At 39.3% G+C, this 27,586-nt stretch overlaps 1 protein-coding gene across 2 annotated transcripts in view; it reads left to right on the forward strand.

Annotated features, from left to right (window-relative positions):
• Window positions 1-27,586, forward strand: part of KIF6 (kinesin family member 6) — a 422,715-nt gene that overhangs the window by 17,014 nt on the left and 378,115 nt on the right. The gene's annotated exons all lie outside the window — the stretch shown is intronic.

The following is a 27,586-nucleotide window of genomic DNA, read 5'->3' on the forward strand; positions in this document are numbered from 1 at the left end:
GAAAGCAGTGAGAGAGATGATACCTTACCTATAGGAAAAAAGAATAATTTGAATTATAGTGGATTTCTCATCAGAAATCATGAAATCTAGAAGGAAGTAGAATATTCTCAAGTGATGAAAGAAAAGAACTGTCAGCCCAGGATGGTATACCCAGTGTAATTATCTGTCAGGAATAAAGGGTAAATAAAGATATGTTCAGACAAAGGAAAACCTAAGAGAATTAGTTGCCAGTGTACCTCCCCTAAAAGAAGGGATAAGGGAAGTTCTTGAAAAAAAAAAAAAAAAAAAAAAAAGGAGATGAAAAAAGAATGAATCTTGGAACATTAGCAAGGAAGAGTGTTTCTCCTCTTGAGTTTAAAAAACCGTGTTTGATGAATCAAAAAATAAAGCATTGTTTGATGACAATTATGTTGTAAACAAGGGAGGGTGAAGGAACTTACAAGGAAGTAAGGTTTCTACACTTCATTCAAACTGGTAAGATATCAACATCAGTAGATCTCTGGTGATGGAAGAGTTCTGTATCTTTTTTTTTTTTTTTTAAGATTTAATTCATTTATTTGAGAGAGAGAGTGAGCATGAGCGGGGAGGGAGCAGAGGGAGAGGGAGAAGCAGGCTCCACACTGAGCAGGGAGCCCAACATGGGGCTCGAAACCAGGGCTCTGAGACCATGACCTGAGTTGAAGGCAGACGCTTAACTGACTGAGCCACCCAGGCACCCCAAGAGTTCTGTATCTAATTGCAGTGATGGTTCTTTGAACTTCCACATGTCATAAAATGATACACATATTGTACTGATGTCAGCCTCCTGGTTTTGACAACATACTTGAGTTATGCAAGAAATAACCATTGGGGGGAACTGGGTGAAGCATACACAGAGCCACTCTGTCCTCTCTTTGCCACTTCCTGAAAATTTATAACAATTTCAGAATAAAACATTAATATTTCTGGATCTGAAAACTTTAGTGTCATTTGTTCTGTGATGTTCTTCTATTCAGTAAATTTGGTAATCTAAATTATGAGACTAGCACTCTCCCCCATGGGACTCAGTAAAGCTCATTCCATTAGACATACACCACAACATGCCTGCCAGTAAACACTTTATTTTTCTTAAAGTTGGCTTTTAAGCAGAAAACATTGGTCACTACCAAATTATACAAAAACCCACTGGCTCCCACAGATCTGTTCAACTTCTGGCCACAATTTTACTTCACCAGATGGATTGTTTATAAACATGTACCTGTTGTTGGCTTCACTTCCTGCTCTGCTAAATTTCCTGATAACATGACGTTTCTAGCTTTTGTGATTTCACTATTCTTCTTAAATGGAAACTTTTAAGTATAGCACTTTTAAAATTTTATCTTCAACTGAAAACATGGCTTTGTGCTTAAAAACCAGAACACGTATCAGCTTTTAAAACCCACTGAAATTATGTAAGATGATGACCTAAAGATGCTTAGTAAGGATCATATTGCCATGCCACCCACAGCTAGTGAACTTGGAGGGAGCACGGCAGTCCACCTAACAAGCACAGATTGTATTAAGGATGCACATTTAAAATAATGAAATTTACTATTATAGGTAAACAAATGAGTCTAAATCTGGATGTCTCTTCTTAGGAATGGCCATTCAAGAAATTGCATGCTACCCTCATTTTTGCAATGACAACTAAGGTAAAGCTATTTGTGATTCACTTGATAAAATACCTCTAAAAATGGTCTGAGAGTTATATGAAGCAGTTTGACTGTGGGGACTATGAGTTGTCTGACAGAGCAGATACATGTGATGAAAATCGCTGGGTCAGTGGTGAAATAAATAGCATGGCTTAAATTAAGAAGACAATGGGGAGACTGACCAGTGGATCAGAGGTGCTTTCTCTTGCAGTGATGTGGCTCCTTAGCCAGAAGATACTTGTCTTAGGCTGGCACACCCCCTACTAAAACAAAACAGATCCTGAGGCTGGGATTGTGAAGGTAGTGTATTTGGGGGGTGAGCCCAGGAAGCACCAGCCGGGGAGTGGGGAAGTGAGACAGTGAAGGAAAGGCAGCCACTAAGAGGTATGTTAAAAGAGTAGGTTACCACTTTGGGCAACTGGGACTCAATCCCACTGGCGTTGTCTGGGGGACTGTGAAGGGCATGCCTCAGAGTTCCACCCAAGAGGCAAAGAAGCTCCTCTGTATTCAACCACATCTGTCCATTATTGGCTGGGGGCTTCTTCCAGGGTGTTAACACCGTGGCACTTCTAGCCTCACCTCTACGTGGACATGGTAAGTGTGTGGGCAGAGAGCAACAGGCTCTTGCAGTGAGAAGCCATTTGTGTGAATGGGAGCAGCAAGTCTTGAGTAGATAGGGGTGGGAGCACCGCTAACTTCTGCAACAGGACACCCGCATTTCTGCTGATTGTCGCCGGAAAACATCTGGGCTTCTCTTCTCAGCAATGACCCTGACAGGAAAGCAGATCAAAACAAAATCCAAAAGGAAAACAAAACCTGATGTGATTTGTAACTACATTTTATGTAAGACTGGGTTCTTAAAACATTGTGGTACCGGAATGAAGAGAAATCATCCACATGTTTTCTTCCCAAATTTTTGAAGTTCACATACTCAGTATCATTTTGCCCATTAATCCTTGAGGATAGTAGAACAGTTCCCTTGTCCATAAGTGATTAAGAACATTCTTTTTTATATGTGCTGTTCCTCAAACACAGCAAGTGTGGGTTCCCAGCTCAGGGCCTTTGCTCTTGCTATCCCCTCTGCCTGGAACTCTCTCTTGCTCCTGGCTTATACCTCCTTGTCCTGCAGGTCTTTGCTCCTATGTCTTCTCAGTGACCTTCCCTGACCACCCCATGTAAGAAAACAGCCCCCACCCCACACTTATCCTTACCATGCTCGATTTTTCTTTATAACATGTATCACCAACTAACATACTCTGTGCAGTGTTTACTTGTTAAATTTGTTTATTGCCTGCCTCTGCCCACTCAAATGTAAGCTTCCTGAAAGCACGGACTCTTCATCTGCGTTTACTGCTGTAACCTCAGCTCCTAGGACAGCGTCAGGTATATATTAGATATCAATGAATAACTGTTGAGTGAGAGGATCAGTATATAGAGGATTATCCTTTTGGGGCTATAGCTTTCCTTTTCTTGCTGAATGTATTGTGATGGGCTCTTTTTCCTATAAAAGGAGTTTTTACTTTTGCTTCCTTCCTGAGGTATTTTTTTGGAAAAAGGGCTTTCCAGTGAATCTAAACATGACAGCTGTTTTTTTTGTCTAGTCTGGTGGTTTTCAAAGTGGTCACCTCGGAACTTGTGAGGCAGGCAGATTCCCCGGCCTCACCCAGACCTGCTGAATCAGAGCAGTCTCTTCTAACAAGGCCTCTACATGTTTCTGATACACTAAACTTAAAGTTGGAAATTGTGTGATCTAGGCAGGCAGCTTTACAGAGGGTATTCCTGGTATTTGTCTTGAGTGGTATCTTTCCCAGAGATCTGAGATGTACTCTGAACAACTTTACACTTCTGAAAATTTGATGTGTGTTTATAATTTCATGCCACTTCTTTCTAAAATGAGTGGAAACACCTCATCTTAATGCCAGGGAAGGCTTCCTGGATGTGAGCCCCATGTGCAGGGCCCCTTGTGCAGAAGGGCACCTGTCTTGGTTTAATACTCTGTTGTTAATGTTTATAGGACAATTAAAAAGTAACAGAGAAATCAGAAACTATTCGGCTAAGGTAATCAGTTATGATTAGTTTTCAAGAATTTAAACACTTTCTCTAAAGAAATAAGTGAGGGAGATTGTGTAACACGTTAAGGCCGCGGACTTTGGAGCCATAAAAGTATGGTTCAGCTCCCACCTTTAATACTTGATAGCTCTGTGGCTTTGAGCAAATTACTCATTGCATGTCTCAGTTTTTTATCTGTAGGTGGGGAAAATGGCACCATTATAGCTACTTCATTTGCCCTGAGGATCAGATGAGCTGGACACGAAAAACATATGCCCCAGTACACAGTGTGTGCTCAGGAAGTGTTGACTATCACCCATTTTTGGCTCCTCATCAGTATTTTTCTAGACTAAGATTTTTCATTCCAATTCAGGGTTTTACCAAGTTATGAATGCTTTTCTTTATAGATTCCCCCCACCCCAACTCCCTGATTCTTGTTAGATTTGGTTTCTCCTGAGGCACAAATCTGCAATTTTATCAGAAATCTTTACTTCAGGACATGAGGATGCAGTCCCAGATGATCCAGAGATATTTCCAGTTAATCATTATTCACCTTCTTATCCTCCAAATGGATGATATACAAAGAAAGCAAATGGAATGCAAAGCCTTCTGGAAAATCCTACACAAATGTGTAGTGATTGATTACAACTGGCAAGGTTTTTACTATAGTTATTTGAATTTACAATTGACTGGCAAAAAGCACAACCATAGTTAAAATATGTTGTTTAAATTGTTGGGATAAATACAGCAGTAAATTTATTTAGTGTGAGATCTAAATGTCTTCTTTTGAAAGTTGTTTTACTTAAGCAGAATTTCTGTCATTCTCAGTGAATTTGGCCATTACTATGCCTGGCCAGGTGTTTTTGGTCAGATTTTTAATGCATTTCTGGCTAAATAACATGAACAGACTTACTCATTGTTATTTGATAACAGCCAGAATACATTTGATTTTATGCGGAGCTTTGCCAACCTTATAGCACTTGCACACGTATTATCTCACTTAGTTTTTACAACAACCCCATGGGTAGACAGGTATTATTGTTACCCTTTTAGATGAGAAAACTGGGGCTCTGAGCATTAAATTGACTTCTGCGGGGTCACACAGTAGTTAGGTTATGGAGCTGAGACTAGAATAGGTCTTTCTTTCATAGTCCTTTGATCCTCAGGTTGCTCTATCACACAGCTGTGTTTATGTATTTCATTGCATTTCGCTGAGATTGCCCTTGCTAAATTCACCAATGAGTTTGGTGTCACCAAATCAGTGGACAGCTTTCAGTCCTCATCCTGGTTGACTTTCAGGAGCATTCAACAGTGTTAATTCTTTCCTCCTGGCCATTGTAAACAGGCACAACTGAGGTGTTGGCTTTGTCTTGGTCAGTGTTTGGGGTGGGGGCTGGGCAGGTATGGGAAGTGAAATGCAACTTCTCTTTTACTTCCCACCTCCTGGATTTGTTCTTCCTGTGCTCTAGAATCCATGATCTCTGCGGTCCTGTAACCACTGTGCCCTTTTCCCACACTCTGTCAAATGTTCATGTCCTCCAGATGATGTTTCTTCCTTTTGTCCATAAGATGTCTTCATTCAGTGTGGCTGTTCTGTGAGGAAAACAATTAGATTGGATAAATTAACCATTATTCATCACTCATTCGGCTAACATTTATTGAGCGCTAGCTACATATCAGGCACTGCAAGTAGGTCTTAACTTTCTTGGAGGAATTTTTGTTATACAAAAATATCCTTGGGGGCGCCTGGGTGGCTCAGTTGGTTAAGCGACTGCCTTCGGCTCAGGTCATGATCCTGGAGTCCCGGGATCAAGTCCCAACGTCGGGCTCCCTGCTCAGCAGGGAGTCTGCTTCTCCTTCTGACCCTCCTCCCTCTCATGCTCTCTGTCTCTCATTCTCTCTCTCTCAGATAAATAAATAAAATCTTAAAAAAAAAAAATATCCTTGTTTACCAAAGTCAGGCCAGCACTGATAGCATCTCAGGCATGATGATACACTGAAATGGGAGATCTTAAGCTCTGTGTTGGAAGACATTTTGAGCAAGCGTTCAGTTATGTCACATGTCAATCCTCGCAGGTTCTGATAAGGGGAAAACTGTCCTACCCATAGTTTCCAGCAGGGTGGTTGTGACCCTGTGACAGTCCCTGGCAGCCATGGCCAATGGGACCAGAACAAGGAATCCAAGTCAAGGGCAGCCATGCAAAGGCTGCCCATGACTTAGGAGGCAGATCCTGGGCTGAAAGTGTTACCCAAATAGAAATGGGCTGGGGCCGGTTGAGTGTCACTCTTGGCGGAATGAACCGGGCAAATCTGGACCAAGCAGACCTCTGGAGCAGGAGCCCGAGCTGGGAGAGTACGGGTAGAGAATGAGAGTCTGGAGGGATCACTGTGGACTACAGGTGGTGACAGTTAGGAATCGTCATAGCCTCTGCTAGTTCATAACTGATACACAAGGGGAAGGTCCTAAGTGCGAGAAGCCTGAGGAAAATCCCTGTTTCTGCGTGTCCTCACACTCTTGCAGTTGTCTTGCTTCCTTTGGTTTTTGTTCATTCTGACCAAATGCATCTCATTAAATCAAGGTCGCGTTTTATAAGTAGACTTGATCTACTTTGTTTATACCTAATGTTGGCCTCGATAAAGATTTAGAAATTACTTTTCCCCCCAGTTTTGTTGAGATGTGACTGACAAAATTAGAAGTGTATGTATTTAGATTGTACAACATAGTGTTTTTTAAAAAAATTACTTTTTGAATATACTGAGTGTTCAAAAGCAACCTGATGGCTGTATAAGTCATGTTTAGTGCTTAAATCTGAGCATTTGGAGGCCAGTTCTCTGGTGTGAAATGCAAAACCTATATTCTTCACTAGTAACTGCATGTGAAATGTGTCATGTCATTTCTATGCTCAAAACCCTTCAGTGGCTCCCTGTTTCATTCCAAGAAAAAGCCCAGCTCTTTGTGATGGCCTAGAACCAGCTCCTGCTTCATGGACCTTGGCTTTGCAGCCACTCAGGGCCCTACACTGAAAAGGGCCCCATGCTTGGTTTAGTCCTCTGCTGTTGCCATCTTGAAATTCCTAAAACGCTTACATTGGAATTTGCATTTTGTAAGTGGAGTCCAGTGGGACAGAGGAGCATCTTCCCGAGGAGCGGAGATGCCCTGGAGCAGCAGACCGCACATGTGCTTGTGGTCCAGCTAGCAGCTGGTACGCACACGGGCTGGGGCACGGCAGGCAGCGCCCACCCTGTAGCATTGGTCCAGCTGCACACTTCGGAGCAGTCCAGGGTGCCGTGGGACCCTGAGGGGGTGGGCATACTGGGACATGGACCTAGATGGGGAGTGTGACCACTGTAACATCAGCGGAAGGGCGTTGCAGCCATGCAAGACAGTGAGGGCTTAGGACCCGAAAGATGGTGAACATAAAAAAATTAAAAAAAAAAAAAAGCAGCGGTTTCCTGAGGGGGCAACAGCAGGACAGCCACGGGAGGCTGGCTGCCCTGTGTGTCCCCAGAGCTAGTCCCAACGGTGTGTGATATTTAAGTCTCCGGCCTGGGCACTGGAACAGAGCTGCTAGCGCTCAGGGTGCAGACTTGATCAGTAAGCTATGACAAAATAAAAGCGGACTTATGAGCGTTACAATAAAGCATTATCAGAGAGTTAGAATTCCTCAAAGAGGTTAGAATTTTCCGTTTTGAAAATGTTGCAGGTAAAGCACATGTCCTCAGGCTTAGAAGCAGAAATTAAATTTAAGATCATTCAACAGAAAAGGACACTATTTGTATATGAAGCTTCAAATGAACCAATGAATGGAGGAAATAATTTTAAAATTAAAGTTTTCCTTATAATCATAGACCTAGCAATAAAACACATAAATAGGTGTCTTGGATTCTGCACAAATTACGGAGCCACTTCCAGTTTCTTGTTCTACCTCCACGAATGACAGGAGATGTCAGAGCAAATATTAAAATGCATTGGCTATATCTGCATTTAACATTACATTCAGGGGCAGTCGTTAAGCGTCTGCCTTCAGCTCAGGTCATGATCCCAGGGTTCTGGGATCGAGCCCCGCATCGGGCTCCCTGCTCCATGGGAGGCCTGCTTCTCCCTCTCCCACTCCCCCTGCTTGTGTTCACTCTCTCATTGTCTCTCTCTCTGTCAAATAAATAAATAAAATCTTTAAAAAAATGAAATAAAAATAAAATTACATTCAAACTTACACGAAAATGATTTGTATGAAGAGTTCAATCTTTTTAGAGAAATTATTTTGTGAGATGCTTAGATGTACTAAAATTTATATTTTGAAGTAATTTATAAGAAATTTATTTCAGTGTTGTTGTAGTCTATAAAATACTCATAATAGCTCCAGTAACAGTTGGATCAGCAGAAAGATCTTTCTCAAAAGTAAAAATTATCAAAAATTATTTGTATGTTACATCCCCATGACTTGCTTATTTTATAACCGGAAATTTTTACCTTTTGACCACCTCTGCCCACCAAGGTGACTATAGTTAACAATACTGTATTGTATACTTAAAAGTTGCTAAGAGAATAGATCCAAAAAGTTCTCATCACAAGAAAAACAATTTTTGAAAAAAAAAAAACTATTTATGATCTTGCATTTGCTGACAGCTTTCAGTTATATCAATTGAAAATGGTATGAAAGATATAGATTTTGATGATCTAATAAGTGAATATGTAGTAAAAGCAAGCCAGGAAAATTATATGATCAATCAAGACATATTAATAAAATATTATATAAATTATATAGATAATTATGTAAACATTAAATAATAGTAAAGTTTTATATGTATAAAATTATAATGCCAATTTATTTGCCACTTGAAAGTTTATCATTACTCAATGTAATACCAATATGCCTTGAATTAGAAGTAATCCCTATATTATAAATACTAAAATATTTTTAAGGAAAAAAGCTTTATATTTTAATACCTCTGACAGCACTTTTTCTCATTTTGAACGAAGGGGCTATGTATTTTCATTGTGCACTGGGCCTTGCAAATAATGCAATTAGCCCTACCAAAAAGGTCCTCCAATCCAAGATCTGCTTCCCCTTTGTAAACAAAGGGGCACTTACCTTAAAGCTTTTTTCTTTTTTTCTCTTATATTCTCCCCTTTGCTCACTCACTATGCTTCAGGTTTTAACATTCGAGAAATCTTCAGCCTTAGGTAGGGCTTTTGCCCTGGCTGTTTTTTTTCTGCCTGTAATGTTCTTCCCCCAGATACCCACATAGCTCACACTGTCACCTCTTTAAAGTTTTTGCTCAAATGTCACCTTCTTTTTTTTTTTTTTGAGTCATAAATTATTTTATTCAGGGAGCTGGGGTTGGGGAGGTTGTGAGGTTAGCTATGTAACGTCCTTTAGGATTTTGAGTGGGTAACTAACCATAAAAGCACAGAAGTAATGATTTTACTTTATTTTTTTTAATTTTATTATCTTAGTCACCATACAATACATCATTAGTTTTTGATGTGGTGATCCATGATCCATTGTTTTCATATAACACCCAGTGCTCCATGCAGTACGTGCCCTCCTTAATACCCATCAACGGGCTAACCAATCCCCCCTCCCCCCTCCCCTCTAAAACCCTGTTTGTTTCTCAGAGTCCATAGTCTCTCATGGTTCATCTCTCCCTCCAATTCCCCCACCCCCTCATTTTTCCCTTCCTTCTCCTAATGTCCTCCATGCTATTCTTTATGTTCCACAAATAAGTGAAACCATATGATAATTGACTTTATCTGCTTGACTTATTTCACTTAGCATAATCTCCTCCAGTCCCATCCATGTTGATGTAAAAGTTGGGTATTCATCCTTTCTGATGGCTGAGTAATATTCCATTGTATATATGAACCACATTTTCTTTATCCATTCATCTGTTGAAGGGCATCTCGGCTCTTTCCACAGTTTGGCTATTGCGGACATTGCTGCTATGAACGTTGGGGTGCATATGGCCCTTCTTTTCACTACATCTGTGTCTTTGGGGTAAATACCCAGTAGTGCAATTGCTGGGTCGTAGGGTAGCTCTATTTTTAAATTTTTGAGGAAGCTCCACAGTGTTTTCCAAAGTGGCTGTACCAACTTGCATTCCCACCAACAGTGTGAGAGGGTTCCCCTTTCTCCACAACCTCTCCAACATTTGTTGTTTCTTGCCTTGTCAATTTTTGCCATTCTAACTGGTGTAAGGTGGTACCTCAATGTGGTTTTGATTTGAATTTCCCTGATGGCTAATGATGATGAACATTTTTTCATGTGTCTGTTAGCCATTTGTATGTCTTCTTTAGAGAAGTGTCTTTTCATATCTTCTGCCCACTTTTTGACTTGATTATTTGTTTTTTGGGTGTTGAGTTTGAGAAGTTCTTTATAGATCTTGGATACCAGCCCTTTATCTGTAGTGTCATTTGCAAATATCTTCTCCCATTCTGTGGGTTGCCTCTTTGTTTTGTTGACTGTTTCCTTTGCTGTGCAGAAGCTTTTTGTCTTGATGAAGTCCCCTTCTTAATGAGGCACACCCTGATGACCCTGGTTAAAACTGCATCCTATCCCGCTCCCCAACTACCACAGACCCTCGTATCTTACTCTGCATTTTTATTTTTTTCTTTTTTTTAAATTTTATTATGTTATGTTAATCACCATACATTACATCATTAGTTTTTGATGTAGTGTTCCATGATTCATTGTTTGCGTATAACACCCAGTGCTCCATTCAATACGTGCCCTCTTTAATACCCATCACCGGGCTAACCCATCCCCCCACCGCCTCCCTTCTAGAACCCTCAGTTTGTTTCTCGGAGTCCATAGTCTCTCATGGTTCGTTTCCCCCTCCAGCTTCCCCCCCTTCATTTTTCCCTTCCTACTATTTTTTTTTTTAACATATAATGTATTATTTGTTTCAGAGGTACAGGTCTGTGACTCATCAGTCTTACACAATTCACAGCGCTCACCATAGCACATACCCTCCCCAGTGTCTATCACCTAGCTACCCCATCCTTCCCACCCCCACCACTCCAAAAAAAAATGAAATATTTTTTTCTATAGAACTTACACCTTTTGACATATATAATTGCTTATGTATTATGTCTGTTGTACATTATCTGTCTGCTCTGCTAGAATGTCAGAATTAGAATGTAGGATTTCTGTTCTGTTCGCTGATGACTCCCAAGCACCAATAATGCTAGAAACCCAGTGAATATTTGTGGAATGAAGTCTAAAACTGTTAGATAAACGTGCAGTCGCTGTGCAAGCCAAAATTATTCACATAACTGCAGTGTGTTTTTCTTTGTTGTACAATAGGCAAATTAGATTCTTGATTCCTCAAATTGTTTACAGCTAATGCTTTTATATTTCCATCTATTTTAATTAATGAAAATTCCCATTATAGGAATTTATATATTCAATGCATGCTAATTAAATTGTGCCGTTCATATAATTGTAGCCGTAAAAGGCTTTCAGAACACTAAAAACTTTGTTATAAAAGCTTAAACAGTTGAAATAAAAAGAAAACCCCAGTGGCTGAATTCTTTATTTGCTTGTTAAGAATATTTATCTCCTATGAGACCCTGTTTAGCCTCAATCTAAATGATAATAGAAGTACAGTATGTTTTCACTTAGGAGTGTCTGTATTTTCATTCTTAATCTAGGTGAATAGGCAATTGTGTCAGGAATTATTCTTATTCAGAGATAAAATATTCTTCATCCACAGCTCTGCAGAAATTCATTTACTAGCTTGTGTTCACTCGCAAGCACTAGGATCTTTGAAAATCAATATTCCTTTTACTTCTGATTTAATTTTGGTTTATCATGAGAACACCATTTTTTTTTTCTCACTGAGACAAAATCAGGATTGTTACTAAACTAGGAAGCATCCTTTTTTTTTTTTTAATAACAAGCTTGTGCTGCATGCTACTTTTAAAAAAGTGGAATTGCTTCTTTAATGGGAGAAATTGTTACTGAAAGTTGCTGTGCTATCTGTATGTTTCTAGGAGAGGGAGTATTTATATTAGGACAATAAAATTTGAATTTTCAAGTAAGCCACTAGAATAATGAAACACTTAAGTAACATATCAAAACTATTTTCTAAATGTTGCTATGACATAAAAACTTGATTAGCTTCTTTAAATGTAATTACAAGGTTGAAAATCATGATGGTAGTTTCATATCTGTATTAGATGAAGGCATGGCTCCAAAGATTTCTCAATTTCCATGTGATATTCATAATATTCTATGAGCAATAAGAATTAAAATTCTATGGTATTAAGAAGATCCTAAGATGGATACTACAAAGTTGTTGATTCTATAGTTTCCCGATCTATGTTTACCTTTAATATCATTGAACCATGGAAAAATGATCAGTGTAATGTTAGTCTCCAGAACTTTATCAATGACAAGACATAGAAACCTACCTCAAATCCTAGAGAAAGGAACTTACTGGCTTATGTTACTGGGAAGTTGAGAAGTGTGTTGACTCCAGACTCTGTTTCCTCCATGTGGTCAGCAGCTCCAAATTTACAGGCTTGTAGAACCCCGACCCTCAAAATAGGACATTTACCTTTCTTACTAGCTTCAGTAGAATGATCATGTGAAGGTCTAGATTTGCATGGCCATTCCCAAACAAATCACTATCACTAGAGGATGGGGTACTGTCTTGACCTAGATCTCCCCAACCTGATGGCTAGCCCTACCCAGTACCACTTGGAGGGGGGAAGAGGTTCTGCCAAAGGACAGGATATTGGCGATGCCAGAAGAAAGTGGCATAAGAAGACAAGCTGGACAGATCAGTCTCTGCCTTGAATATATAGGCAAAGTAAATAAAAAAACAAATAAACAAGTAAAAATAAAAACAAAATAAACAAATAAACAAACAAACAAATATCTCATAGATACCTATGAGATATTTAAGGCTTGAGGACATTCAAGGGTAACTATAGAAAATGAAGACCAAGAGCAGGGCTTATTCACATTTTGTTTGTGTCCTTCTGTGGTATCGAACGATTAGCTCATTTGTCTAATAAGGGGAGGTTTACAGATGTCTGTATGTTTGGGGCTGATTGTAGTTATACTAGATAAAGAAGAACTGACATGCATATTAGGTTTCTACTAGGTGTTAGGCTATAAACAACACTATGCAGTATTTTACACACATAGGCATACATTCTAGTTGAATCAATGAGGCACATTGATTCATCTGTGAGTAACAGAAAAACTTAATAGTGGTTTAAAGATACGAGTGTTTATAATTTCACATAAAAGAAACCTGGATGTAGGCCATCCAAGGCTATATTGGCAGCGTCATGACCACCAGGGACCCAGGCACCCTCTCTCATGTCCCACCAACCTTGTTTTATGCCACCTTATGGCACAAGATGGCTGCTTGAACTCCAGCACAAAGATGTTCTTTGTAGGCAGCAGGAAGGAGAGAGGAGAAGGTTGCAGCTGATCCTTTTTAAAGAGAATTATTGGCAGTCCCACACAACATTTCCACTTGGATCTCATTAGCCTTAACTTAGTCACATGACCACACCACACAGCAAGTGAGGAGGGAAATGTAATTCCTAGAGTTGGCCATGTGCTCAGCTAAAATCTGGGGTTTGGCTACTAAGGAAGAAGGGGGGCGGATGACCACTGGGAGGCAACCAGGAGTCTCTGCCTCACACTTTATCTCCTAAGATGTACAGCAGACATTGGTTATGGAGCTGGAAGACCACATGATCCAACTTAGGAAAAGTCTTACTATCTCTGGATTTGTGCTAGTTTGGTACCCTTAAGAGCTCCCTTCCTTGTCTTACATAAGGCTCCAGACATGCTATAACGAGGCTTCTGGTGGATCTTCACAGAGTCCTGGCATACTGACTTTCCAGGGGCCTCTGTGCATGTGGACTTGGGCAGTGTGGCTCTGCATTAAGACCGCATGTGACCACTGCTTTCTCAGATGCCATCTGTTACTACCACCGTTCTTCCCTAAATGAATCGGTGGGTGAGAGTTTATGATAGTCCTCTTACTGCTGAGAGGCTACCTCATTTCTGTCCTATCTAGCTGGTGCATTGTTGTGTCACTTTTAAAAGTGAGGCTTCTATATATTAAGTACAGCATACTCTTCTCTCATGAAAAGAAATTATTGAGTATAACTCTTCTGTTTCACCTCACATATTGCAAATCCTTAAAGGAACAGTAAGAGTACAATAGAGTTGTATATTAAGTAGCCTCGAGTAAATTTATTAAAGTGTGGATATGGTAAAAATATTTCCCCTTAGAGATTACTTGACAAAATAATGAACAGAGGTTCAGAAATATCTCAGTGGTATAACCATCATTCTTCTTTGTTAGACATATAAAAACACATAGCATATTTTATTTGAACCGTAAACATGTTCAAATGTGGTTAAGTCGTATATCACGATTTTATATTGAAAAAGTTGTGTGGCAATTTACCTGATGTTTTCAACCTCTCTAAGGTTAGAAGTACAGATGAGAAAGCAAGTGTGAAACCTCCTCTATAAAATTCTCGTAGAGCATAATTCTGAGTGACCTATTCCAGTGACCTGACACTAAGCCAGAGTGCAGCGTTGTCTTCTTATGGCCATCATGTTATAAAAAGAATGACAACGGTTACTTTGGGTAAATTAGGTGGTTTCAAAAACAATCGAGCATTAGAAAGACTCATTTTCCTTAGTTTTAAGTTTGAGTTTCTCTTAACTAAATTTACCACATAGGCCTTTGTCTCCAGTTCAGTCAGCCTCTTTCGGAAGCTTGTCTCCCAATTCACATCCAGCTAGGGTTGCCAGATTTAGCGAATGAAAATACAGGCCGCCCCATTAAACTTAAATTTCAGATAAGCAACGAATAGTTTTATTATAGATATGTCTCAAATGGAGGTGCCTGGGTGGCTCAGTCGTTAAGCATCTGCCTTCGGCTCAGGTCATGATCCCAGGGTCCTGGGATCGGGCCCCACATCGGGCTCCCTGCTCAGCGGGAAGCCTGCTTCTCCCTCTCCCACTCCCCCTGCTTGTGTTCCCTCTCCTGCTGTGTCTCTCTCTGTCAAATAAATAAAATAAAATCTTTAAAAAAAAAAAGAAAAAAGAAAAAATAATAAAATCCTTAAAAAAAAAGATATGTCTCAAATGTTGCATGGATCATACTGACACTAAAAAATTAATTCATTGTTTATCTGAAATTCAAATCTAACAGGGTGTCCTCTATTCGAACTGGAAACCCTACTTCCAGCCCTTATTGCTGTGATATTGTCATGTATTTTCTTCGTTGGAGTTCACATCTCCTTCAGTGGCCTGACCTATGCTGACAACCTTCTGTCCCTACATCTTCTTCTGCCTGTGGCCACTTGCACCTGAATGGCATTCTCTTCTCCCTTTGTTGTTCTATCAGCTTAAGGCAGTCACTCACCCATCCGCCCTTCCTCCTCATCCCTCTCCTAAATGGCATGGCAGTGTCTGTGCTTAACACCTCCAGGTTATTTGCGTCACCTATACCCTCATCCTCCATATTTAGTCAATCAGTCCTGTCCATTCTTCCTTCACAGTCCGTTTTTCCCTCCCTTCCTCCTGGTCTTTCCCTCTGCCTCTCTCTCTCTCCCTTTCCTATTGCCCTCGTCTGTCCGTTCCCCACACTGCCTGCAGTTTAGGTCCTTGCCTGCAGTGGTCCCTGTCCACCTGCTTTTCTAGGTGGCCTCCAGCTCTAGGCTCTCCCTACCCCTGGTCACTCTGAAGTTGGGGTTCGCATTCTAAACTATTGCACTGATTTTATTCCTTCCCAGCTAAAAACCTTCAGTGACTTGCTGTGGTCCACAGAATGAAGCTTAAGCCCCTTATTTGAGGCCTCCCATGTAAGACTTCCCAGGATTGATTTCTGCTGATTTCTCTAGTCTTGGTTGCATCAGTACCTTAGATCAGTGTTTATCCCACATTTAGATTCACTTGCTTTTTCACTGTAATATAATATTGGAAACCCCCTTAGAGATGTTTCAAATTATGTAATCATTTGGCATATAAATATTTAAAAAAAATTTTTTAAAGATCTATTTATTTGTCAGAGAGAGAGAGAACATAAGCAGGGGGAATGGCAGGCAGAGGGAGAAGCAGGCTCCCCATTGAGCAGGGAGCCTGACACAGGCTTGATTGCAGGACCCCAGGACCCCAGGACCCCAGGACCCCAGGACCCCAGGGTCATGACCTGAGCCAACAGCGGATGCTTAACCAACTGAGTCATCCAGGTGTCCCAGGCATATAGATTAACAGGAAGTAGTATCTTAGTTTTTATATCATTGTATTAGTGAATGTTACCTTATAAAGTTTATTCCTAATAAAAATTTAATACTATCCTAATTGTGTAAATACAAACAAATGTTTTGACTTTTCCTCATTTACCAAATGACACATCCTTTCTTGTGGTTTGAATTAATTAGATAAGAAAAATGTGAATTACTAATATTTAAAATGGCACCTTGCATTCTGTTTGGCTTTGTGACCAAACGCATATGGAAATGTGTATTATTAAACTATGTAACAGCAGCATTTCATGACCTGATATTTAATTCTTCACATTTTGCTCTTAAAAATAAGCTTTTTCATAATTTCAAAAATTTCATACCTTGTTTACAGTATATTTCTCAGTGATAAGGTAAGAAAGTAGGTATCAGGTTGCTATTTCCAAGCATTTTCTAGAGGGCATATACTTCAGAATTAGATAGTCTTTATTCATGGTAAATAAAAAGCCCAACTATATAGTCATCTGCTTTCTCCTCATGACTCCGTTTGCCCAGTTGTAGGAGCCCCAGGCTCTGGAGAGTATGTCTGAGACATGGGTTTGGCTTGGTTATAAGACACTGTCACAGCTTCTTGTGAGGTGATCTGAGAAAGTCTACAACTAGTTCCCGTGACATTTCTTTTCTCATTCTTTCTCCTGAGTCATAGTAAGTTGAGTAAATAATGAGTTTCTGGTCCCTGGTCTATATCAAAATGAAAATAAGGTTTATTAATCTTGAACTGCAGTCTAGCTGAGTTAATCTCAAGATTGCTACTGATCCGTATGCTGTAATGAATTACAGTTAATGGGTATTTGTAGAAGTGAAGAAGCTTAAAATCATCAGATAGTTTCAGTACATAGAAGTGCTTGAGCTGGATCTCTTCTTTTGCCCCTCCAGATCTCCTGTCTTGCGTTTTCTACCTGGTCTCGCCCCACTGTTGGGCCTGTGGGGGTCTCATCAACCTCCTTCCTGCCCTCCAGCTTCTGAGTGGTTTCAGCCAATGGAAAGGCCCAGGAGGCCATCAGAGGGGAAGGGACAGTGAGGCCAAACATTTTTCCTTCCTACTTTCTTCTCTGTAAGCTCACCTTGGATTGGCTGTTCTCTTAAGACGAAAATCAATTACTTCTCAAGGCAGCCTACTCTCTATAACTGTCTCTCCTTCTGGGTTCCAGAAGGGGAGACAGTTTTCTTTCCCCTTGTACTTGAAGGCCTGGAGGTGATGTCAGATCCGCCACTACCAGCCATGGATTTCAGCACTCTTCCCTGTGTCCCACAGTTTTGTAAACAGTCCCTCAGTGAATGGAGTGTACCATCGATTTCCTGTTGGGATCTCACTGATATAGTGCCTTACATGGTGTAAGTAATTTAATCCTTTTATCTGGACTATGAAATAAGCACAAACAGTACCCTTGTTATAGAGGAAGGGAGAGTGAAGCACAGAAACACTAAATGACCTGCAAGATCGCAGGGTTAATATGTGACAGAGCCAGGATTAAAGCCTGGCTCCAGGCTACACCATCTTAACCACTACCCTATGCCCAGGTATGATAATATGAACAACAGTGATTTCATCATTGTTTTGGGAATGTTCACAATAACAAGATATATTAACACTACTTATGTTGATGACACGTATGGATTGATCAAATTATCGCCAGTGCTCTCTCCCCACCTAGAACTTTCATCTGAATACTTCAAAAGAGTGATTTTTTTTTTCCGTTACCCAGGAAAGATTGAAAGAATGATATTCTTTGATGTTAAGAAATAAGAAGTTCAGATTTTACTTATTATCCTCAGCCCTATTCAAAAAAATTATTTGCCCACAACTAAGTATTCTTTTTAAAATATGAACTCATCAAAGGCTCAAATTTAGCTTCTTTCTCTTCTTAAGAGCCTGACATTAGGAGTTAGTATTCATTTCTCACAATGACCTAGTTTTTTTACATAATTTTGGTCCTGTCAGTTCGTTCCCAGAGCTGACGTAGCCATCATTCTGTTGTCTGCTTTGTGTTGGGTATGTGTCTTCTTCTGCCCTGCCCCCCACAGTCCCCACACATTATTCATTGTTCATTGTCCTCCATCTTCTTCTGTGGTGGAACCTATCACATTTTCCGTCCCCTTGGCCTTGTGTTGTGGTGCCGCTATTGAATGCAGCTGCGCTATGTTGATTCTGGACTCTAGGTACCCTCAGTTGCTACACTATGCTGCTCCTGGACTGACTTATTTGGCAGTTAACATTTTTTCCAACACAGCAGCTTCCTAAAGTGTAGCTTCGTTTCTTCATGCTAAAATAGAATAAAGAAACAGTTCTCTTGCAGTCCCTTTGGGATCCTTGGATCATTAAAACTTCACAGGATGATCGCCTATAATTACAGCAGTCTCAGGTATATGCAAACTTGAAAATGCAGTTGGTGTTTAGCAGCTCAAAGAAGAAAAACATACATTTGTGATTCAGGTGTTCTTGTTAAAAATAGTGCATTTGAATGAGTGGCTGTTTATAGTCTGGATTTTGGGTGGTTATTCCGTAGTGAAGGTCCTGTTCTTGACAAATTTGCTTCCCAGTCATTTTTTCTAACGTGGGCGGTTGGGTCATGGGAGAAGGCCAGAGTTTTTTGGCAGTTCTCTCTTCTTGTTGCCTGGAACCCCATTATTACTACGGGCTTCAACTGCCAAACTCGGGAATTTGATCAGAAATTCAAATCTGTGAGCACAAGCAATCGTTTATATTCTCTCAAGCTACTTACCTTGGTGTTGTATTTAAGATTTATTCTGAAACAAACTGTAGCTTTAAGGCTATAAGAGAAAGCTGATTATTGCAAAGTTTCCATTTCATCATGGGATTGGTATAGATAGCATCTTTGTGGTCAAATGTTTTTGCATGAAGAAGGTATATCTTTTTTTAAAATTTTTTATTTAAATTCAATTTATTTAACATATAGTGTATTATTAGTTTCAGGGGTAGAATTTAGTGATTCATCAGTTGCATATAATGCCCAGTGCTCATTACATCAAGTGCCCTCCTTAATGCCCATTACCCAGTTACCCTATCCTCCCACCCACCTCCCCTCCTGCAACCCTCAGTTTGTTCCCTATAGTCAGGAGTCTCTTATGGTATATTTTAAGTGAATTTTCAAAGATTTGCTCGAATAGGGAAATTCTGGGGAAAATTTCCAGCAAAAAAGATCAATGTGGTGGTATCTTTTCTTAAAAAAAAAAATTACCGTTTTATGTACATTTGAGTTCTAGACATATCTTCTAAGCTAAACACCTTACCAAATATGATTTACTCCATTGTCCTGGCAAAGACTTAAGAAGAAAGTCTCATGTTGAGCTATTTTGTTTATTTTCATCAAAAGGCTCTTTCATCTGCCATCCAAATAAGGGATATTTAAATTCAGTGATGTTTTAAAATCCAACCCTCATTCTAAAATAACAAAATTTCATATCTAAAACTAATGATGTAATGTATGGGGATTAACATAACAATAAAAAAATTAAAAAAAAAAATAACAAAATTTCAAAAAACTAGTCATTAAAATCAATTAAAACAAAAACAAACTTATGCCACAGAGTTTTGCCTTGTATTCATTATAAACGTTGATATCTGTGAGTTTAATTAGCAACAGAGGAAGAGTAAGTACAGAGATTGCCCAAATGGAGAAGAAAAGGAGTGAAAGTTTTTCTAGGGGTCTGGAAAGTTGAAGGGGCCGTAGCCATTCAGTCAGTACAACTGTTGTCAGTTTGACCCATTTACGACTCTTGAGCCCCACATGGGGTTGGATCCATGGCGATCCAAGAAATGCCACTTACCCTTCCACCTCTTTCCCCACCATATACTCAGCAAAACCCCTTGTCTGATTAAACCTGATCATCCACCTATGCCATGCCTACACTTCGGCCTCTGATATTGCTACAGAAAAACATCGCATTGATTGGTCTTACCATAAACTCATGCCCACACACCTAAAGTAGGCAGTCAGGGTACATGAGAGTCCTAACACACTTTCCTGGTGTACTTGCTTCCTCACTCTTGGAGATGACACTTTCCCAATTTAATTCTTCTCAAGTTCCCTATATTCCTTTCCCTTTTCCTTGCCCTCAGCTGCTTCATACTTCACTGAGTAAATAGACCCAATGAGACAAGCACTACCTATCTTCCCGCCACCAAGTCTACCAGCCTGCATGTATACCTAACTCTATGGCTTCCTTCCTGTTATGGTTGTCAGAACTCCCCTCTCCCTGCCAGAAGCCAGTCCTCCGTTTGTATCCTGAGGCCTTCCTCTCTTGTCTTCTCAAGCATGTTGCCCTTGTAATTTTCTTCTTTGTGCAGCATCATTGATTTTTCACATCTATGGGATCATTCTCATCAGTATTTTCTAGTATCTCCTATCTTAAAATTAAAAAGTGCCCTCACTTACCCGTATCCCTTCCAGCTTTTTCCCATTTCTGTGCTCCCTGTTCTCAGCAAAACTACCTGAAAAGAGTTATCTGTCCTCTTGTTTCTACTTCTTCACTTTCTGTTCATTCCTTGACCCTCTCCAGTTGGGCTTCTGTCTTCTATGCTCTCCTGAGGCTGCTCTTGTTAAGGTCGTTTGTGACCTCCATGTTGTCAAAAACAATGGCCACATGCCCATTCTTGTGTTACTTGTTGGTTAAGCAGCATTTGACACGGCTAACTTTTCCCTTCTCTTTGAAACACTCTTTTACTTTTGGTTTACATAACATCACACGGTGGTGGCTCTGGAGGTGTGCCTTTTAGGTCTCCCTTCATGAGAATCTCCTGCAGGTGATAGCTGACTGAAGCCTTCAGCTACCATACCCTTAGATCCAACACAGTGGAAACATAGTCTAGGTCTTGCCCACTCATAGTCCACTCACCACTCAGTAGCCAAAATGGGCTTTTAAAAATGTGGATCGGGTCCAATCATTTCGCTGTTTACAGTACTACAAAGGCTCGTTATTGAACTTTGAATAAAACCCAGATTCCCTTACATTGTTTACAAAAAACCCTCCATAATTGGCCTGTGCTGGCCCCTCAGATCTACTTCTTCCTTCTCCCTGCCCCGACCACAGCGGCCTTCTTTCTGCCCCTAGCATAGGTCAAAGTCATTCTTGCCATTGGACCTGTTATCTCATGCCTAGGTGTTCTTCCTCTTTGTCATTGAGATCTCAGCTTAAATTACCTCCTCTGAGAGGCCTCCTCTGACCTCCCAACCTAAAGTTCTGTATCTAGTTGCTTTCTAGCATGTCACCCTATTTTCATTCTCTTCATAGCACCAACACTTTCTTATCTTTTTCTATTTTACTTACGGTCCGTCTCACCATGACTGGAACAGAAGCTCAATGAGAACAGGATCCTTTTCTCTTTTGTTCATTGCTGCATTCCCAGCACCTCAGCCAATGCCCAGTATGTAGTAGGCATTCATAAATGCCTGTGGAATGAGGGAATTGACAGAACTTCATTCGTTCACCTTCGTGAACATAACTTTTTTTTTTTTTTGCTCTGAAAGATAAGAGGAGTGAATTATCTTAATCCACCCTTCTGAACTTGTAGCTATTATGATATTCACCATTCCCCAAGATGTCGTTTTCCTTGAATTTATACATAATGCCAATACAGTTAAAATCCCATTATAGTGAATTCCATGGGGCATGCTATTGGCTTTGCTACAGTGGAATTTGTCACAGAGCCAGAAATTGCATTTCCAGTCTACAGAACTGGGGGTGAAACAGCTGATTCTCTATTTGTTTGCAGAATGGGAAGGGAAAAACTTGGACTTTGAAAGGCAGAGTGAGTGGGGTGTAGCGAATCTCCTGCCTGCCTTGTCCAGGCTCCCAGATATTCTACGTGGAACGTGGGCTTTGGGTGTTTTGTGTGTTTCTTGCTGAGTGATTCGAGTACAGGAAGAAGAGGGGTAATTGAAGAGAGAACGATGAACAGGCAATTTCAGTTTGGTGACAAAAAGATTTTGGGTTCACTTTTTTAAAGTTTCAGCTAAACAGCGTCCTCTCCTTTTCATAGCATGAAAAGGTGCATCAGGTGCTGTTTTTACACATGGGAAAATACGTGAACAAGGGCCAGGAAATGAAACAAGACAAAACAGAACACAGTTCCTATTATGAAGTATTTGGTGCTGACAGTTTGTTGTAAACAGAGCAGCGAAGGTTTTTTTTTTGTTTTTATTTTTAATTGCAGTGTCTTCTGAAATGTGGCAGTAGCTTTGTTACATTATAAAGATCTTTCTTTCATTGTAATGGTAATTGTGTTCAAATCAGATCATCGGATTTCTGTTTTAAAGCTCAAATGTTATGAGCCATATAAATGTTATGTTATATAAAAATGTCTTGAGTTACTTTTTAAAATATTTGTTATTAAGAACTTTTTCTGGCTCACTCAGACACCAGTATTTTACCCTTTCCCTTGCACCTGTGATACTTGGTAAATGGCACTTCTCATACTGTAATCGCGTTCATCTGCCTGGGTCCTGTATCGTGAACCAACATACTAAGGACAAGGGCTGTGTTTTACTAGTTTGTGCATTCCTCGCCTATACTCTCCCTTCTATTCCCCATTTCACCTGATACAACGGTGCTGTGAGAAACGGTTTTAAATACATGTTTATGGATTGGTAGTGTCTATTTCTACAGTTACCTTAGCCTATTCCTTACATTGTCCACTACTTCTTATCCTGCTCTTGGTAACAAAGCTGCTTGCTTAAAGGGGAATTATTTCTAGTCTTTGTCAAGCTGTCAAGCAGGGTGGGACATTAGCTTGTCCCCAGCCTGTTTTATTGCCTTCTCTGTCTTTTAGAGTAAGGTCTTCTTTGATAAGCCTGTCTTGTCTTCCTCTACCAGGAAGCACAATCTGCCCCCTAAAAAACACCTGACCCCTTTTCTTTCTATGGTTTTACATATGCTTCAGTGGATTTTCTGTTGTGTTGTCTTACTCATCTTTTATCTCCAGTTATCTATCTAACTAAACTCTAAGTTGTTTGAAGGCCAGTCTACCAAAGCAGTCAGGGCATACTCACTAAAAGCATTGCAACGGGTACAGTGGTAAAACTGACAAATATTAAGATGCCATGTGTGCTCTCAAGGAACTGATAGTTTGCTTGGGGGATTGAAACTAACTGTGTTTGCTTTATATGAGATGCCAGAACTTTGTAAGATATACCATTATGTTAGTAATAGCTTTCATGTAAGAAAAGAAACCCTGCCATGTGATAGCTATACAATGATTATAAAACTAATCTCAAATTCGCAAGCATGGGCATCCTGGATGGTATTCCAGAGAGATGGCATGGCATATACAAAAGCCTAAAGGAATTTAAGAAAAAGCCAAAGGATCTAGAAGCTCATAGGACAGATGATTCTTCTGTCAACTTTTTCTTCCACCCTCCTTGCCCTTCCCAGGCATCCCACTCTAGGTGGTAAGGTAAACATCAGTGAAGTTAATTCCTCCCTAATGCTTCCTTTAAAAATGATATAAGGTAAGCAAATTAATTGGACTCTCTAAAAAGGGACACTGAGAAATCATAAATTTGTAAATGTAAATTCATACATCAGTACACACAGCACTATTTTCCACACAAATAGATACAGTATGAACCAATTAAATGATGGCTCCCTTTTGTCCTTATCTGTTTCTATAGCAGTAGAACTATAATTGTATATACAGACTGATGTTTGGGCCAAGTCTGTCTTTACAAAGATGTTAGTTGTAAATTTAGCCCATTATATTATTTCAACATGTGCTTTGTTATTTATTTTTCCTTCTAGAATGCTGCTGTCATTTGTTTGTTGAACATCAATACACAAATTCTTTTTTTTTTTGTTTCCCCATAATGAATGGCTGGGAGGAAATATTGCTGCCTGGCAGAGGGGACTGGGGCCTTGTATGATTTATTTCTTCTAATTTTATTCCATTGTAAAAACTCCAAAATGTTGTATTGTAAAGACTCCAAAATGTTACAGAAACTTGAATAGTTTCAAGTTGATTATTTTGAAATGTAGTTTTTTTGCTCATCTTTCAAACTGAACAGTGCCTTGACATGTCTGAGGTTTAAGAAAATTTGGCTCCAGTTGGTGAGGAGGGTCTTTGTTGCTGAGTGAAATTCGGTGGTTTGGCTCATGGGAATTTGTGCAAAATTGTTGGTTTGTTTGATTTGGTTCCCTTTGGACTACACCCATGAAGTTTTCTTTGGGTTTAGCTTGGTGATCCCCACCCCACACCAAACTCAAAGTGGAAAACAGTGGGAATGTTGAGGTTTATACCTCAAGCTATAACTCATCCTAGAGCTTTACCCAATTTTGAAAAAAAGGAAAAAAAAAAAACCCTGGATTTTAAATCTTTGAGTGAAATATTTATTGAAACTAGACTAAACAATCCCAGAGTTAGTTGGGATCTTAGAGGCCATTTGACCAGACTCTCCACCTGATGCGTGATCCCAATGATCAATTTCAGATTGTTTAAAGTCTTTTAAGAGCTAATTAACTTCCATGCTGGAGTCCATGTTTGTCCTTTGATTTAAGCTTGTTGACATTGTGGTCCAAGTTTGCTATATCTGTATGATTTTTTTCTTTTTGATCTATCAAGAACCAAAGGAGGTGTGTAAAAACTTCCAGATGTGTGTATTTCTACTTGTAATTCTGTCAATTTATGCCTTTTATATTTGGAGGTTATGTTGTTTGTTTAAAATTGCTTCATTTTCCTGAGAAGCTTTCCTTTTATCCTATGTAGTGATTGATTTTATCTCTAAGAATTCTTTATATCCTAAAGTCTATTAAAAAAAAACAACTCATCTAGACCCATATCAAAAGGCCCCAGTACATGTACAGAGTATTATATAACAGCACTGAAGGGTCTGGGCCAGCAGTAATCAAGCACACTGATACAATCACAACAAAATGTGTGAATATTTAACTAAGTGGGATTAAATAAAAATGTATTTTTCACCTTTTTACTTTTCTATGTTCTTACGTCTCAGTTGTGTCCCTTTATAAATGACCTATGGAGAGGCGCCCGGGTGGCTCAGTCAGTTAAGAATCTGACTTTGGCTCAGGTCATGATCTCAAGTCATGGGATTGAGCCCCATGTCAGGCTCCACACTCAGCACAGAGTCTCCTTGTCCCTCTGCCCCTCTCCCCACTCACGTTCTCTTTCTTTCTCAAATAAGTAAATAAAATCTTTAAAAAAAAAAATGACAAATGGATGACTTTACTTTGTCACCTGAGTTTTAGTTAGTGATTACTGATATTTGCAATTGTTTCTATCATATTTACATTCTATTTATCTTCTTTCTTTCTGTGCCCTTTCTTTGTCCCCCTCTTTTTCCTACCTTCTGTTTTGCTAATCAGCTTTTCCTTATTCATTTTCTGTACTTCTTATCTGGAAATTTTATATTCTCTCTCTTTTCTTTTAGTAGTTATCATTAAAAGCTTTTAAACATACTTGACTTCATAAAGTCTAAAATTAATATTTCTCATCTCCTGATCTGTATGATTGACTTTAATCATATTCCCTCCCATTTTATCTTATCACTGGTAAATGTTTTAATTCTACCTTTTTTTATATGATTCAAATTAGTCCTCATTATTGTTATTTTATTTAAAAAAATGAATGTTTCAGTTTTCCCCATATTTTCCCACTTTCTTTGCCCAATGTTGTCTCCTTTCACGTCTTTCTGGCTTCAGTTTCCTTTTTCCTGAAGCACATCCTTTGGTAGTTCTTTCAGAGAGGGTCTGTGAATGGTTCACACCTTCAATATTAATTTTATTGGATTTGCATAGTAGCTGAATATGGAATTCTTGGTCAACAGTGCTGTTTCTCAATATTTTAAAGATAATCATTCCATCACTTTTTAACTTTTGCTTTTGAGAAGTCTGTTTTAGTCTAATTGGTCTTTTTTAGGCAATGTCTTTTCTTGCATTGTTTTTAAGAGCTTTTCTTTGCATATATGTTCTGTGGTGTCATAATGGTGTGCCTCCATGTGGATTTATTTTTAATTATCTTACTCAGGACTTGTGCTTCTTAAATCTGAGAATTCATATCTTTCATCAATTTGGGGAAATTCTCAGCTACTCTTTCTTTAAATAATTTCTCTCTTCCATTCTCTTTGGTGTCTACTTCTGTAACTCATATTGAAAACACATTCCATTGCATTTTGTGTGATTTCTTAAACTTCAAAAAATATATATTTTCTATCTTTGTATTTACTCTTTGTTGCATTTTGGGTAATTTCCTCAGATATCTCTTTTAGTTCACTAAGTCTTTCTTCACCTATGTCCAATCTGTTTAACCTTTCAACTGAGTTTTTTAAATTTCAATGATTATATCTTCATTTTTAGAAGTACTACCCAGTTATCTTTCCCTACCTGTTCTTGCTTTTCATAGTGTCTTGCTATTTTAATATTTTTTATTACTTATTTCAAGTATTTAGTAGTTTTACACACATTTATTGCATAGTCTCTATATCAAAAGTTCTTGTAGGTGGGGACCTGCTGTTTGGTACATCTGCTGACTCTTTTCTGGCAGATTGTATTTTTATGGGTTTTGTTGCTTTGGACTGTGAGCTCTTCTGCAGTGGAGTTTTGTCTGTCAGAATCCTATACTACAGCATTAAGGGCATGTGACTCTAGGCTAGATTTATTTTTGCCTCTGCCTGCTGCCTCAGGGCTATCATCACTTTCAAACCACTTTTTGTATTGATTTTAGGGATTGAGATTTGCAGACCTGTTGGGTAGTGTAAATTTATAGCTCCATTACGTATGTGGATAGGTCAGTGATTACAAATGTTCAAAGAAGACTTTTCTTTTCCTACTCATAGTTCAGGCAGAGACAGATAAGTTTCCTTACCATTTCCTATGCTATTAAATGGATATGAATTTCTTTTCTTGTTTGTTATTTTAGTGATGGGCCCAGGTTTATAAGGAATCTCATTTCCAAATATCCAGTTCCCATTGACCTAAACCCTGGTTACTGATACCAGCATTCTTTTCCTACTCCCATACTCCTGGGAGCATTAGCTCATGTACTTTTACTTTTTTGGTCCCTGGGTATTTTCCTTACTTTTTCTTTTGCAAATTTAGCTGTGCATTTAAAAGGTTCTATATTATATTTTATCCCAAATTTCTTTATTTTTTAAGATGTATTTATTTATTTGAGGGGGGAGGGGCAGAGGGAGAGGGAAAAGGAGGAAGCAGACTCCCTGCTGAGCGCAGAGCCTGATGCAGGGCTCAGTCTCAGGACCCTGAGATCATGACCTGAGCTGAAATCAAGTCGGGTGCTTAACCAACTGAACCACCCAGGTGCCCCACCGAATTTCTAAGTAAGTTTTAGAGGGAGCAATTTCAAACACTCTGGGCAACCATAATGGGAGAATTGGAGATCTCAATCATTTTACATTTCCCTGTCCTGTGCTGATGCAGTGAGTTTGTTTGTTGTTATTATTGAGCTGCAGGACTTTCTATTGATCTCTATTACATTTTTATAGTTGTTGTCATTAAGTGTGCTCCCTCCTTCTAGCTTTTTAAAAAAAATCCTAACTGAGTTATCTAGTGTGTTAGCTTTACCTCCCGACCTGAGTCATTTGTATGT

Source organism: Halichoerus grypus, chromosome 9 (genome assembly GCF_964656455.1).
Source record: "Halichoerus grypus chromosome 9, mHalGry1.hap1.1, whole genome shotgun sequence".
Taxonomy (NCBI): Eukaryota; Metazoa; Chordata; class Mammalia; order Carnivora; family Phocidae; genus Halichoerus; species Halichoerus grypus.